General features: G+C 36.6%; 1 non-coding gene across 1 annotated transcript; it reads left to right on the top strand.

Annotated features, from left to right (window-relative positions):
* Positions 1-11,616: 11,616 nt before the first annotated feature.
* Positions 11,617-11,723, top strand: LOC128287569 (small nucleolar RNA R71). Its single transcript, XR_008278269.1, has one exon. It is a non-coding gene; the product is annotated as a small nucleolar RNA R71 (small nucleolar RNA).
* The last annotated feature ends 286 nt before the right edge of the window (positions 11,724-12,009 follow it).

The following is a 12,009-nucleotide window of genomic DNA, read 5'->3' as shown; positions in this document are numbered from 1 at the left end:
GAGTGACAAAATTGCAAGGGTTTCATTTTGGGTGACCAAAATAAAAACGCCTTAAAAGTTGGGTTATCAACTAGGTAGTTTACCCTAATAAATATATATAATTAATGAACTCCCGTGATCGGCTTGGTAGACTTTTATTTGGACAACTCCCTTTAGGAGTTTTATTTTTTGGTAGGTAAAATAAACAAATAAAACTAACTACATAATGTTCCTCTATGTAAGACTATCACTCAAATGGGCAGTAGGAAAAAAGTGCGAACACCTCCCTTAGAATCTCCTCAAATGCCTTCAATCCTTGGTTTGTTCTCAAAGCCATTTTGGCCAAGCAATCAACAATTTTGTTGCATTCTCTATGAATATACTAAATGACCCAAGATCTTACGTTCAGCAACATGTGTTGAATACGTCTAAAGAGGGCAGAGTTCGAACTTGTCTGAGAAAAATCCTGAATAGCTTTGACCACCTCCATACTATCAGATTGAATTCTCACACCATCGTAGCTCATGTTTCGGAGAAGGGTCAAACCATCAAGTACACCCTATAATTCAGCATAAAAAATTGAACACTTGCCCAAGTTTCTATTGTACCCTATAATCTACTCTCCATTGTCATTCCTTACAACTCCCTAAGCTGCAGCATTTTTAGAGGCAATTTGAACAGCCCTATCGGTGCAAAGGTTAATCCAACTAGACGGTGCTTGGGATATTGAAATTTGTTCCTTTCGCCTAGAAACTTCTTCCATGTGAAAAGAAAAAATTTGTTTTGCCTATATATATGAAATCTTAACTATCTCACATGTATTCCATGAAACCCCTTGAAAAAGAAAAAGGTTTTTGTAGGGTCCAAATTTTGTCCGGTCCAAATTTTGTCCAGCCCAAAATACAAACCAATTACATTAAACAAGCCCAAATTTAAAAAAAAAAAAACCCTAGCCTACAAAACTTTTCAGCAAAAAGGGAAACCCTAGATTTGTTGCCTCCCCATGTCCAAGCCACGTCCACCATACCTGCAAGTGAGCACAAAAAAAACAGTTGTAAAATGGCTAGATAAACCCATGAAGAATATATGGTATTTTTTACGGAGAATACAAGAAAATACACTCAAATTAATACAAAAGAAAACACCAAAGCAAGGAGCGATTTCATTTTTTTTATTTTCTTCCTTATTTTTCGAGTTTCTTTTTTTATTTTTTTAGATATATAATAATAAAAGGGAGGAAAAGAGGCTTACCTTTGTTTATCACCAAGAAATCGGTAGCTTTCGGGGTTCCGTCCACCGTGCACGGCGGTCGACGGTGGCTGAGCCAGCGGCTGCGCTCGACCAGAGTTAGGCCGGACATTGGGGAGGAATTGAGAGGTTTTTGAAGGTTATTTGAGAAAGAGGGTTGAAAATGAGGTTTTTTGGGGAAAAAATTGAGTTTTATAACATAGCTAAACGGTGACGTTTTGGAAATTGGGTTCAGAGGCCAAAACGACGTCATTTTGGGCCTTTGACCCGCGACCCGACCTGCTCCAAGGGGAGGGTCCACGTGTTTTGCTTAGATGGGCTAATTGCGCTCCATGCCCTTCCGTGTTTTTATGGTTTTATAATTAAGTTCTATTTATTTCTAATTTGGCCTTATAATTTTCCTCTTGTTCTAATTTGGTCCCGCGCAAGGTGGTGTGTTTTGGGGGGAGGGGATATTTACTTTCCCAGTCCCTCCACTTCATTCACGCGTTAAAATCTAATCCTTCCCCATTTTATTTATTTCCAATTTCGCCCCAAACTTTCGTTTTAAATTCAATTTGGTCTTTTTTTTAGTTATTTTGTTACATTATCATTTAATTGATTAATTTGACATTTTATTATTATTTTAATAGTATTATTATTGTATTCATTAGTATTATATGTTACTATTACATTTTTTTTACTTATATTATGTTTTTATTAAAATTAATTTTACTTTTTTACTATAATTATTCTTATTAATATTTTTTTCTTCCCCTTTCCCCTATTCTTATTTATTATTATTATTATTATTCTTATTCTTATTAATGTATATATTATTGATGTTATATTATTTTATATTTATATTTTCTCTAAAAATCTATTTATATAATTCATTTCCTATAAAAACCCTATTTTATCTTTTTTTTATTTCAAATACTTTTATTTATATTTTTATATACCAACTATTTATATCAAGTTATTTTATTTTTATTATTTATGTAAATTGATATATGTATTATTTTATATATTATTTACTTTAAAATATTTATTTTAAAATTCATTTGTAAATTACAATTTAATATATTTAATATATTTTTATTTTTTATTTTTTATTTTTCTATTTATTTTAAATTCTTATATCTATTACTGTTTTAAAATTTTTGTATAGTTTGTATAGTAATGTTCCCAAATTTTCTTTCTTTCCTATTATTCATTTTATTTTATTTTAAAACTGTTATATTTTATTTGTGTAATTTGCTCGAAATTTCTTTTAAAATTGGCTTCTAATTCATTAGCCTTCGGTTATTAATGTTGGTATTTATATAGTATATGATTTGTTTCCATTGCATGTACCCTAGTTTGTTCCTTTGAATTTCCTTATTATTTTTGATTATTCATGTAGTATTATTGCCACTTGTTTTTATTTCATGCTCCATACTATGTTTGTATGATTATTATTATATCAAATTTTAAATTCCAAATTTTCGCCCAACGTCGATTGCTTTTTTACCCTTAAGTAAACCAAACAAATATATTTTGAGCCGGTTTTATAATTGCTTATTTGGAAACTCCTCAAAACAAGGCAATATTTTGTGTTTGGAAATTTGAGGAATCGTGCCCTAACGTGCTGGGTTTCGATTTATCGTTTGACCAAATAACCGAATACCTTTTTAAAATTTCAATATGTAAGATTTGGAAATCATGAGATGATTTTGATTTCGAGGGTTTAAGTTGTCGTATCCTAACGTGTTGGATGTGATATTTTATTCCTTCGGAACAAAGGAATCTTAATGTCCAATTCGATTTATTCAAAAAATTTTTTAAAAGGGATCACATTTTTTTTCAAATTTTCGGCATTAGGACACTAATCAATCAATTAGGTATCAATTTTGGGCGTTACGAGGGTGCTAATCCTTCCTCATACGTAACCGACTCCTGAACCTGTTTTCTTGATTTTCGAAGGCTAGGGTCACTATTTTAGTAAAATAAAATGCTTTGTTAGGTGATCCGATCACACCTTGAGAAAGGATCGGTGGTGACTCCATATCTCATTTTAAAGTCGATTCCCGTTTTTCAAAAAATGGTTTCGACATCTTGGTGACTCCACTGGGGATCGAGTCAAGCCGTAAAATTGATTATTTTCTGTCCTTTTGTCGAAAAATTGAAAATTTGATTTGAAAAATCATGCTTCTTTTCTCGCATTTGTTGGTGTCATGTCATATGTTTGTTGTAATTTGAAATACATAGGATATTCCTGCATCATATTGCATGACCGTTGTGGTCACACCTTTTAAGTGGGAGTGAGAAACTATGCCTTCGTGAGGTTTTCACCTTCGCATGGCCATAGGGAAATGTATTCCCCTGAACTGAACTCGATCCACATGAGCCTATAATGGGTGAGGATTGAGGAATCTGCTGGTTCAGGTACCCTGCTTTTAAAACAAAACCGCATATAGCGAGCCTTAAAAGCCCACCTTAGGTAGAGCCACTCCAAACCTTAGTGGTTACCCAAGTAGGTGCTCTATTTGCTATTTATGTATTTGAACTGACGTGTTTTCTTTTGTTTTGGTTATGATTGCATTGCATTTTCATCATAGAAAAGAGGTGTTGATTCACGTTCAGTTGCTAAATAGAGAGCTTGTCATGGAAAATGAATTTCTTGATAAAGTGGAGTACAATACGGTCGACCGAATATGGTCCGAGTAAACATGACAAGAGAAGGATGAGAGTCTATAGAGGAGTACATGACTTAGCTTCAAGATTCAAGCCAACAAAAATTATTCTGGAACAGTCAACGTGTCAACTTACTTAGAAAAGCTAACGAGCATCAAGAGGATGAGTGAGCAAGGAGCCGTAGTCCAGATCAAGCAAAAAGGAGATAATTCACAAGATTTGATTTTAGCATTAGAATATGAAGAAAAAGATCGATGTCTTCGCCTGGAGTATACGGGCAAAGCCGTATATGTTTCAGCTTTATGTAAAGAGATTTGTTATCTAGAAAAGTTATTCTAATAGAATTGAACCAAAATCAACGTCTCTTTTTGCATTCATTTAATGCATTTTCATTACATTGCATCATGTGCATTAAATTTCACAAAAGAACCCTAATTAATTAGAAATCGTGTTATAGTTACCCTGGAACATCACTATTACACACGGAGAAAAACTAAAGTTATGAATTAAAGGTTGGAAAAACTGGAACAAATACAGAAGGAAATGTAGGATTGACTACAAATACAGATGCAGGAGCAACTGGCCAAGATCCAGCAGGATATGAAGGATTAGATGTTAGAATCGCAAAAGAACATGATGAATCAGTTAACCCAATTACTGCTTGGAGGGCCTAGAAAAGGAAAGAGCCCTATGGTCAACCCTGGGGATGACAGTGAGGACCCTGTTCATCCCTGGGTTTCACCCTGATATGTGATATTCGTGACAGGTTTTAAATATTTATAATGAATCGTTCTTGAAACTAACTATTATCACGACGAAGGCAAGTGTACCTATTGAACAGTAGTATAGCTTTAGCAAGACTGGATTATCGAACCCAAAGGAACTAAAAGTACTAATATTAACTTTCTTTTTATTATCTAGCCTAAAAAAATAAAAGGGTTTTGTTTATCTAACTAATTAATTAAACTAAGAAATCACAGAAAAAAATTTGGGGAAAATATTTTTTTGGAAAATTGATTGATTAAGACAATACCTAAGGGACTCTTGCTCCTCTGAATAAGCCCATTAACTTTAATCAATATCTTGAAATATTAAAACAAGAATTAAGAACACATAATTAAGAACAAGTCAAATATTTATCATACAATTCAGATAATAATAACAAGATCCGTCTTAGGTTTCATCCCTCTTAGGTATTTAGGGGTTTTAGTTCATACTAATGAAAGAAAACATCTCAAAAGAATAAAAATAACAAAACATAAGAAGACCCAAAACTCCTGAGGGAATTTGAAGGGAGATCTTCAGCCTTGATGGTGAATCCGGCTTCTAAGATGGATCGATCGGCTTTCCTTGAGCAATTCCTTGCTTCTTACTCTGCGTGCCCCTGTCTAAGTGCCTCATCAGGTGTTTGAATAGGCTTTGGAACACCTAAGAGCCTTAAAAATTGGCCTTTTCTGAATTAGACTAAACTTGAGCTCGGCAGGGACACGTCCGTGTACGATTGCTTAAGGCCGTGGTCAAGGCTATTAAATGGGCAAGGGCGTGTGATCTACCCGTGTAAATCGTGCTTTGACCTTGCCAAAGGGACACGACCATGTGGTCTGCCCGTGTGAGGAAGTCCATGCCGTGTTGATTTCGTACGTTGGCCCATTTTCTCCGTTTTTGGCCCGTTTCTTGTTCCTTTCACTCTCCTATGCTCACCTAAGTATAAAACATGAAAGTAAGGTTTTAGGAGCATCGAATTCACCAATTTTAAGGAAAAATCATCCATAAAATGTGCTAAGTTACGGTTTATCAAATACCCCCACACTTAAGCATTTGCTTGTCCTCAAGCAAAACCCTCAACTCACAACCAAGATAAATTCTTCTTAACTTTATAATTCTTATCAATAATATCTCAAACTAATCCATAAGTAATCAAACATTGAAAATTTGACTAAAAGATCATCAAAGTTTCAAACATTCCAAGTTGAGTATTTTATCATGAAAACATAGGTGTCTCCCCTCATCTAAGTAATTACCTTTTATTCAAAATATCACAGAGTTTCACATCCTCACTAAAGATTCACTCAAATCACTCGAGGTGTTTAAGGACAATAAATGAAGCACTCAATAGTCAATAATGAAAAGTCATTACCATAGGCTTGCATGAAAATCAAATCTCCACCACTATAAATTGAGATAAAACATCAATCAAAAGGTTTTTAGAGGGTTGTAACATGGCTTTGGTTAGAGGGTGTGGTCACAAACTAAAAGAAAGGGTTAGAATCGAGATTGAATTGAAAAATTGCCTAACTAAAAAATGACTAGTCATCAATTGTGTACAACAGAGCTTTTTCTCAGAATATGGAATTTAACTTCATTAGCTCAGAAGATCACTACTACTAATATGTATACAAGTATATTCTTTTTTATTTTAAGAACAAGTCAAATTAAAAAATAGAATAAAACATAACTAAGCAACTATTCCAACTCAAATCTCAAAAAAAAAAAAAGAATCAAATTAATTTAGAGGATTTCAATAATAATGAGTTATGGGTTAATATTGAAGGTAAATTAATGAACGAGTTGTTAGGCTCAAGGGGGTTCATTAAGGGTTAATTGTGAAGGTAAGCTTTTATGGAGTGAGTGGGTTAAACCTAAGTGCCTTTATCATTTTGACATATCAAATCAAATGGTGTGGTCTTGACATGCATAATCAAGCAAGTTCTAGAATAACAATTCAATACTGACGCACTTATAATGAAAGTGAGCATGAAAGAAATAGTAGATGCTCTAAAGGCTCAAGGTCTCACAAAAATTTTGGCTTTTTGATGTTTAAACTTGTGAATTCCAACTCAAGGTAATACCTAAACTTGGGGAAACAACCTAAAATTTTTTAATTCTTCAAAAATAAACTTATCATGCTTGATTCCCTAATGTCTTAAAGTTTACACAATCAATGCATAAATGCCTATGTTTTAATTCAAGATATATCAATAAACATTATAGACTAATTGGAATTCATTCTAATAATGATATGAGAAGATCGCATGAGAATAAAACAAAATTCAGGGATTTTTCTGATATAAAAGACCCTCTCACACTTAAGATGTACATTGCCCTCAATGTACAAACGTAGATATATTGAAAAAGATAGATTTATAATCATAAGATAGGGAGAGAAGTGAAACTTTCTGAATGATGAATGAATTCCTTAAACTGGAGTTTTGGAGAATAATCGGTGTGAGAGTGGAGAAGGATACTCCGGCGGTGTTAGAGGTTCATTAGTCCATAAGTCCTGCGCCAAAAGAATATTATATCTGGTGGTAGCTATGGTCGTGGTCGAGTAGGACATGGCAGTCGTAGAGAACCTTTTCCGATGGAGTTTTTAGTTCCTATGTGATGATGAACTTGAGGAGCTCTTTATAACTGTGACAAAATTAGGAATTTTTTTTTAGGAAGTATAAGGAAGCATAATTACTCGTAATGGAATAACTGAATTTGATAATAAAAATTATAAAATCTAATAGAAATAAGCTTAAAGGAAAATAAAAAGTAGTCTTAAAATAGAATAAAAATAAAAACATAAAATAATAAATAATTTTTTTTAAACATCTTCATCGCTAGATGGTTCGCGAGGTGGGGGTGGCGATGAGATGTGGAAGTGCTAACAAATCTGGTGTAATGTAGCATCAATGTGATCGAAGCGCTGAAAACACTGTTGCTCGAATTGAGTTAGGCGCTCAGAGATGTCAGCGTATGAAACCATCGCATGAACTGGACGAGAAGGAGGTGGTGGCTGGGCTGGTGGGTCCTTATGACGTGGACGGACATTTGACCAATAAGAGTAAGGGAGGATGATTGGGCTACTGTGTTGAGGAGCCCGAAGTACCGTGCCAATCGAGTCACGTAGGGGCCAATTGAGATGACCCCCCTTCGATACCGCTCCGTCTGGTGGCGAATGGAGAGGGCAATAAAGTAGGCGAGGTCGAGTATATGCCCGTTCGCTATGCTCCATAGAAAATAGGTGTCGTGAGTGTTGACGACGCTAGTGCTCTCTTGACGTCCTGTCAAAGTGTGTGCCAAGATGGCGTGTAGGTACCTCAAGGAGGGAGAGAGAGTTGATGCCTTGGAGCGGCTCGGGTTGTAGGTGGTTGAATTGGGGACCAAAGCGTACTAGAACTTCGAGGGAGAGTAATGGATGTGGCGGAGGAGAGTGTCGAGGTCGTTCTCATCCATGAACTCCTCTGTGTACAAGCCCAAAGCTATACCGAACTCAGGCACACTCAACTAGCGGACTAAACCACTGAGACGGAACTGGGCTATTCTAGGATCATCAAAGTTGGTCAAGACGTCTTGAACATGGAATGTCGAGCAAAGTTCAAGTGTGAGCTCAAGGTATGTTGGCTCGATGATCGCAAAGAAGAGGTCCCATGGATCGGTTGTCAAGAGTCCTCGTACATCGTCAGCCAACTGGACTTGTTCAAGCGCTGTCTAGTCAATGCAGCGGGCCACACCTAAAGGTCGGGCCCGTAGGATTTGGAATAGTTCCTCTTAATTGTCGGGTGGAAATTAGAGATATGGGTGGTGAATTTTTGCAATATGGCCCTAGGAAAACGCCCCTTTTTCCGCTTTTTCGAAGTGGGAATGACAATTTTCTTGCCATGTGAGCTTGACATGGTATACCTGCAAGAAGAAAAAAGAATATAAGATAGCTAACTAACTGAAGATGTAATTATGAAAATAGTTAAACTAACCAGTCCAACCAATAATACTCAGTAGTTTAATCTAAATGATAGAAGTTTATATAGCAATTGACATAATAAAAAGCATGATTATTTTCAACATAAAATGACTGAACTAGACTCTTATAAGAACACACAAAAAGAATGAATGTATTAGAAAGAATTGACTAAAATGGCAAAGAATAAATGTATAAGCATGACTATAGTGAGAACTAGGAATATAAATAAAAAATCTGCCAAATAAAACCATAAGAATCATAAAATTAGTAAAAGTGATGAAGAAAATAGAGAGAAAAGAGTAAACAAACGCTAAAAAGATGAAAATGGGTGTCGAAAATGGGGTTGGAGGCGGCGCACGGGCGTGGCAGCGAGATCGTGTGGACTTGATGCGGCTAGGGTTAGGGATTTTGGGTGAAGAAGATGATGAATAGTGAAGGGTATTTATAGATTTTGGGACACACGGCCAAGGGACACGCCCGTGTTCCCCAATTTTTGCCCGTGTGATTTGCGAATTTTGAATTTGGGTGCGTCTGACATTTGGCCCACGCTCGCGTTCCTTGGGCGTATGGGTGCACATGGCCATGTTGCACGGTCGTGTCTCTCTTCGTTCGCTTCTCCCACGCCCGTGTATGTAGGCTCACACCCGTACATGTAGGCCCCCGCCCCTGTTAATCTGTCAGGTTCACCACGGTTTCTAGACACAGGTGTGGCAAATGCCTGTGCTATTTTCTCAAGTTCAACCATGGTTCTACGACACGGATGTGTCGCACGCCCATGTTGTTTTGCTAGATTCGCCCACGGTCCTAACGCATGGCCATGGTGACTTATCACATCCCGTGTTGGGGAAAATTTTACCCTATTTTCACACGGCCTAAGGCACGCCCGTGTGCCTGGCCGTGTGTGCTTTAGAAAGCCTACGTTTCATGAGTCGGTTAGTATGTTAGATGTTAAAACTAAAATTTAAAGAAATTAATACTGTTAGTGTCGGGTTGCCTCCCGAGAAGTGCTTATTTATAGTCTAAGCTCGACCTACCTTTCTGGTGAATGGTCATGGTGGTTCGAGGAGTTTACATTCCTCATCTCTGCTATAAATTTTATCAACATAAGGTTTAAGACGAGTATTATTTACCTTGAACGTGTCAAATTTGGGGTGATTTACCTCGACCGTACCGTATGGAAAAAATGCTAGTTACCGTAAGAGGGGTTTCTTCATTTGGTTCAGAAGTGGCGATTCAAGGATCTGCTGCATCTAGTAGTACTTTGTCTCCAACTTGAAGTTGATTTGGTGAGGCATTGGCGTAGTTTTGGTTTATCGTGTTTTCTCGGTTTAAATGTCAGCCATTCACCTAACTCCTCAATTCGTAACCTTTGTTCTTCATGGGTAGATTCTTTGTTGTGGATTGAACATGACTCATGTATGTCATTCGAACTTATTTCCTGCAAAATAGGTTGCATTGTATGATCAGTCTTAGTAGAACAATTTGTACAATCACCTTCAATTTTTAATGTGTTGTCCGGGTTGCGAGCTTGAAGGTTGATTGTTTTGTCTCCTACACGAAGTGTGAATTCACCTGTGCCAACATGAATAATTGTTCTAGCAGTTGCTAAAAAGGGCCTTCCCAAAACTAAAGGAATGTTACTGTCCTCTTCTATGTCTAAAACAACAAAATCAACTGGGAATATAAATTTGTCAATTTTAACGAGTACGTCTTCAATGATACCCCTAGGAAATCTGACAGTTTTATCTGCTAATTGAATGCCCATCCTAGTTTGTTTGGGTTTCCCTAGACCTAGTTGCTTAAACAATTTGTAAGGCATAACATTGATACTAACCCCTAGATTAGCCAACGCATTATTAACATCTAAACTACCAATTAAACAAGGAATCGTAAAACTCCCTGGATCTTTTAGTTTGTTGGGTAGCTTATTCTGAAGAATGGCTGAGCAAACCGCGTTCAGCTCCACATGCGACCTTTTATCTAACTTTCATTTATTTGCTAGAAGCTCCTTTAAAATTTTGACTGCGTTTAGCATCTGCGAAAGTGCTTCAATAAATGGTAGGTCAATATGTAGTTTCTTTAAAAGTTTAAGGAATTTACCAAATTGTTCGTCTGAGCAGTCTTTCCTTGTCGCATTAGGGTATGGCACATAAAATTTATATTCTGTATTTACCGATTTTTGTTCGTTTTGGCCTACCTTATTCTTACCTTCGCTTACCACTGGTTCTGCCCTTGGTTTTGCCACTAACCTTTCCTCATCTTGAATGGCAATTGCGTTGAGTTGCTTCCTTAGGTTAGATTCAGTGTTGCTTCGTAGGCTACCTTGTGGTCGTTTGAAAATCAACTTGGCGAGCTGTCCAATCTGAGTTTTGAGCCCCTAGATTGATGCTTGTTGATTTTTGAGTGACGTCTCGGTATTTTGAAAATGAGTCTCTGACACCGAGATGAATTTGGTTAACATCTCCTCAAGGTTCAGTTTTTTCTCCTGCTGGTATGGTGGTTCTTGAAAGCTTGGAGGGGGTGGTGGTTTCTGATTTCCTTGGCCTCCCCATGAAAAATTTGGGTGATTCCTCCAACCTGCGTTGTAAATATTGCTATAAGGATTGTTTTGAGATCGAGAATTATTACCCATGTAATTTAACTGCTCGTTCTCCATGTTGTGGCCATAAGGTGGGTATTCTGAATTGCTCGATCCACCTTCATTTGCTTCGTACTGCATTACTGGGTGAACCTGTGAGGAACTAAGAAAACCATCAATTTTCTTATTCAAGAGTTCTGCCTGATTAGAGAGCATGGTGACTGAATCGACGTTATAAACGCCGGCTATTTTCGTTGGCTTTATCCTCATGACTTGCCACTGATAGTAATTCAGTGACATCTCCTCTATAAACTCATAAGCATCTTCAGGTGTTTTATTATTGATGGTTCTGCTAGAAGCTGCGTCAACCATTTGTCGAGTCGAAGGATTCAGGCCATTATGAAAAGTTTGAACCTGTAGCCAGAGTGGTAACCCATGGTGAGGGCATCTCCGCAAAAGGTCCTTATATCTCTCCCATGCATCGTAGAGTGTTTCTAAATCCATCTGTATAAAAGAAGAGATATCATTACATAATTTAGCCATTTTAGCCAGCGAAAAATATTTTAATAAGAACTTTTTCGTCATTTGTTCCCAAGTAGTGATTGACCCCCGCTGTAACGAATTCAACCACTTTTTAGCTTTGTTTCTCAATGAAAAAGAAATAATCGAAGGCGAATGGCGTCATCAGAAAAGCCATTAATTTTAAATGTATCACATAGTTCTAAAAAATTTGCTAAGTGAGCTTTGGGATTTTCGTCCCGCAAACCATCAAACTGAACAAATTTCTATATCATTTGAATTATGTTAGGTTTCAGTTCAAAAG

The sequence above is a fragment of the Gossypium arboreum genome, chromosome 13 (genome assembly GCF_025698485.1).
Source record: "Gossypium arboreum isolate Shixiya-1 chromosome 13, ASM2569848v2, whole genome shotgun sequence".
NCBI lineage: Eukaryota > Viridiplantae > Streptophyta > Magnoliopsida > Malvales > Malvaceae > Gossypium > Gossypium arboreum.
Note: the sequence above shows the minus strand (reverse complement) of the source record. Positions and strands in the feature narration are given on the sequence as shown.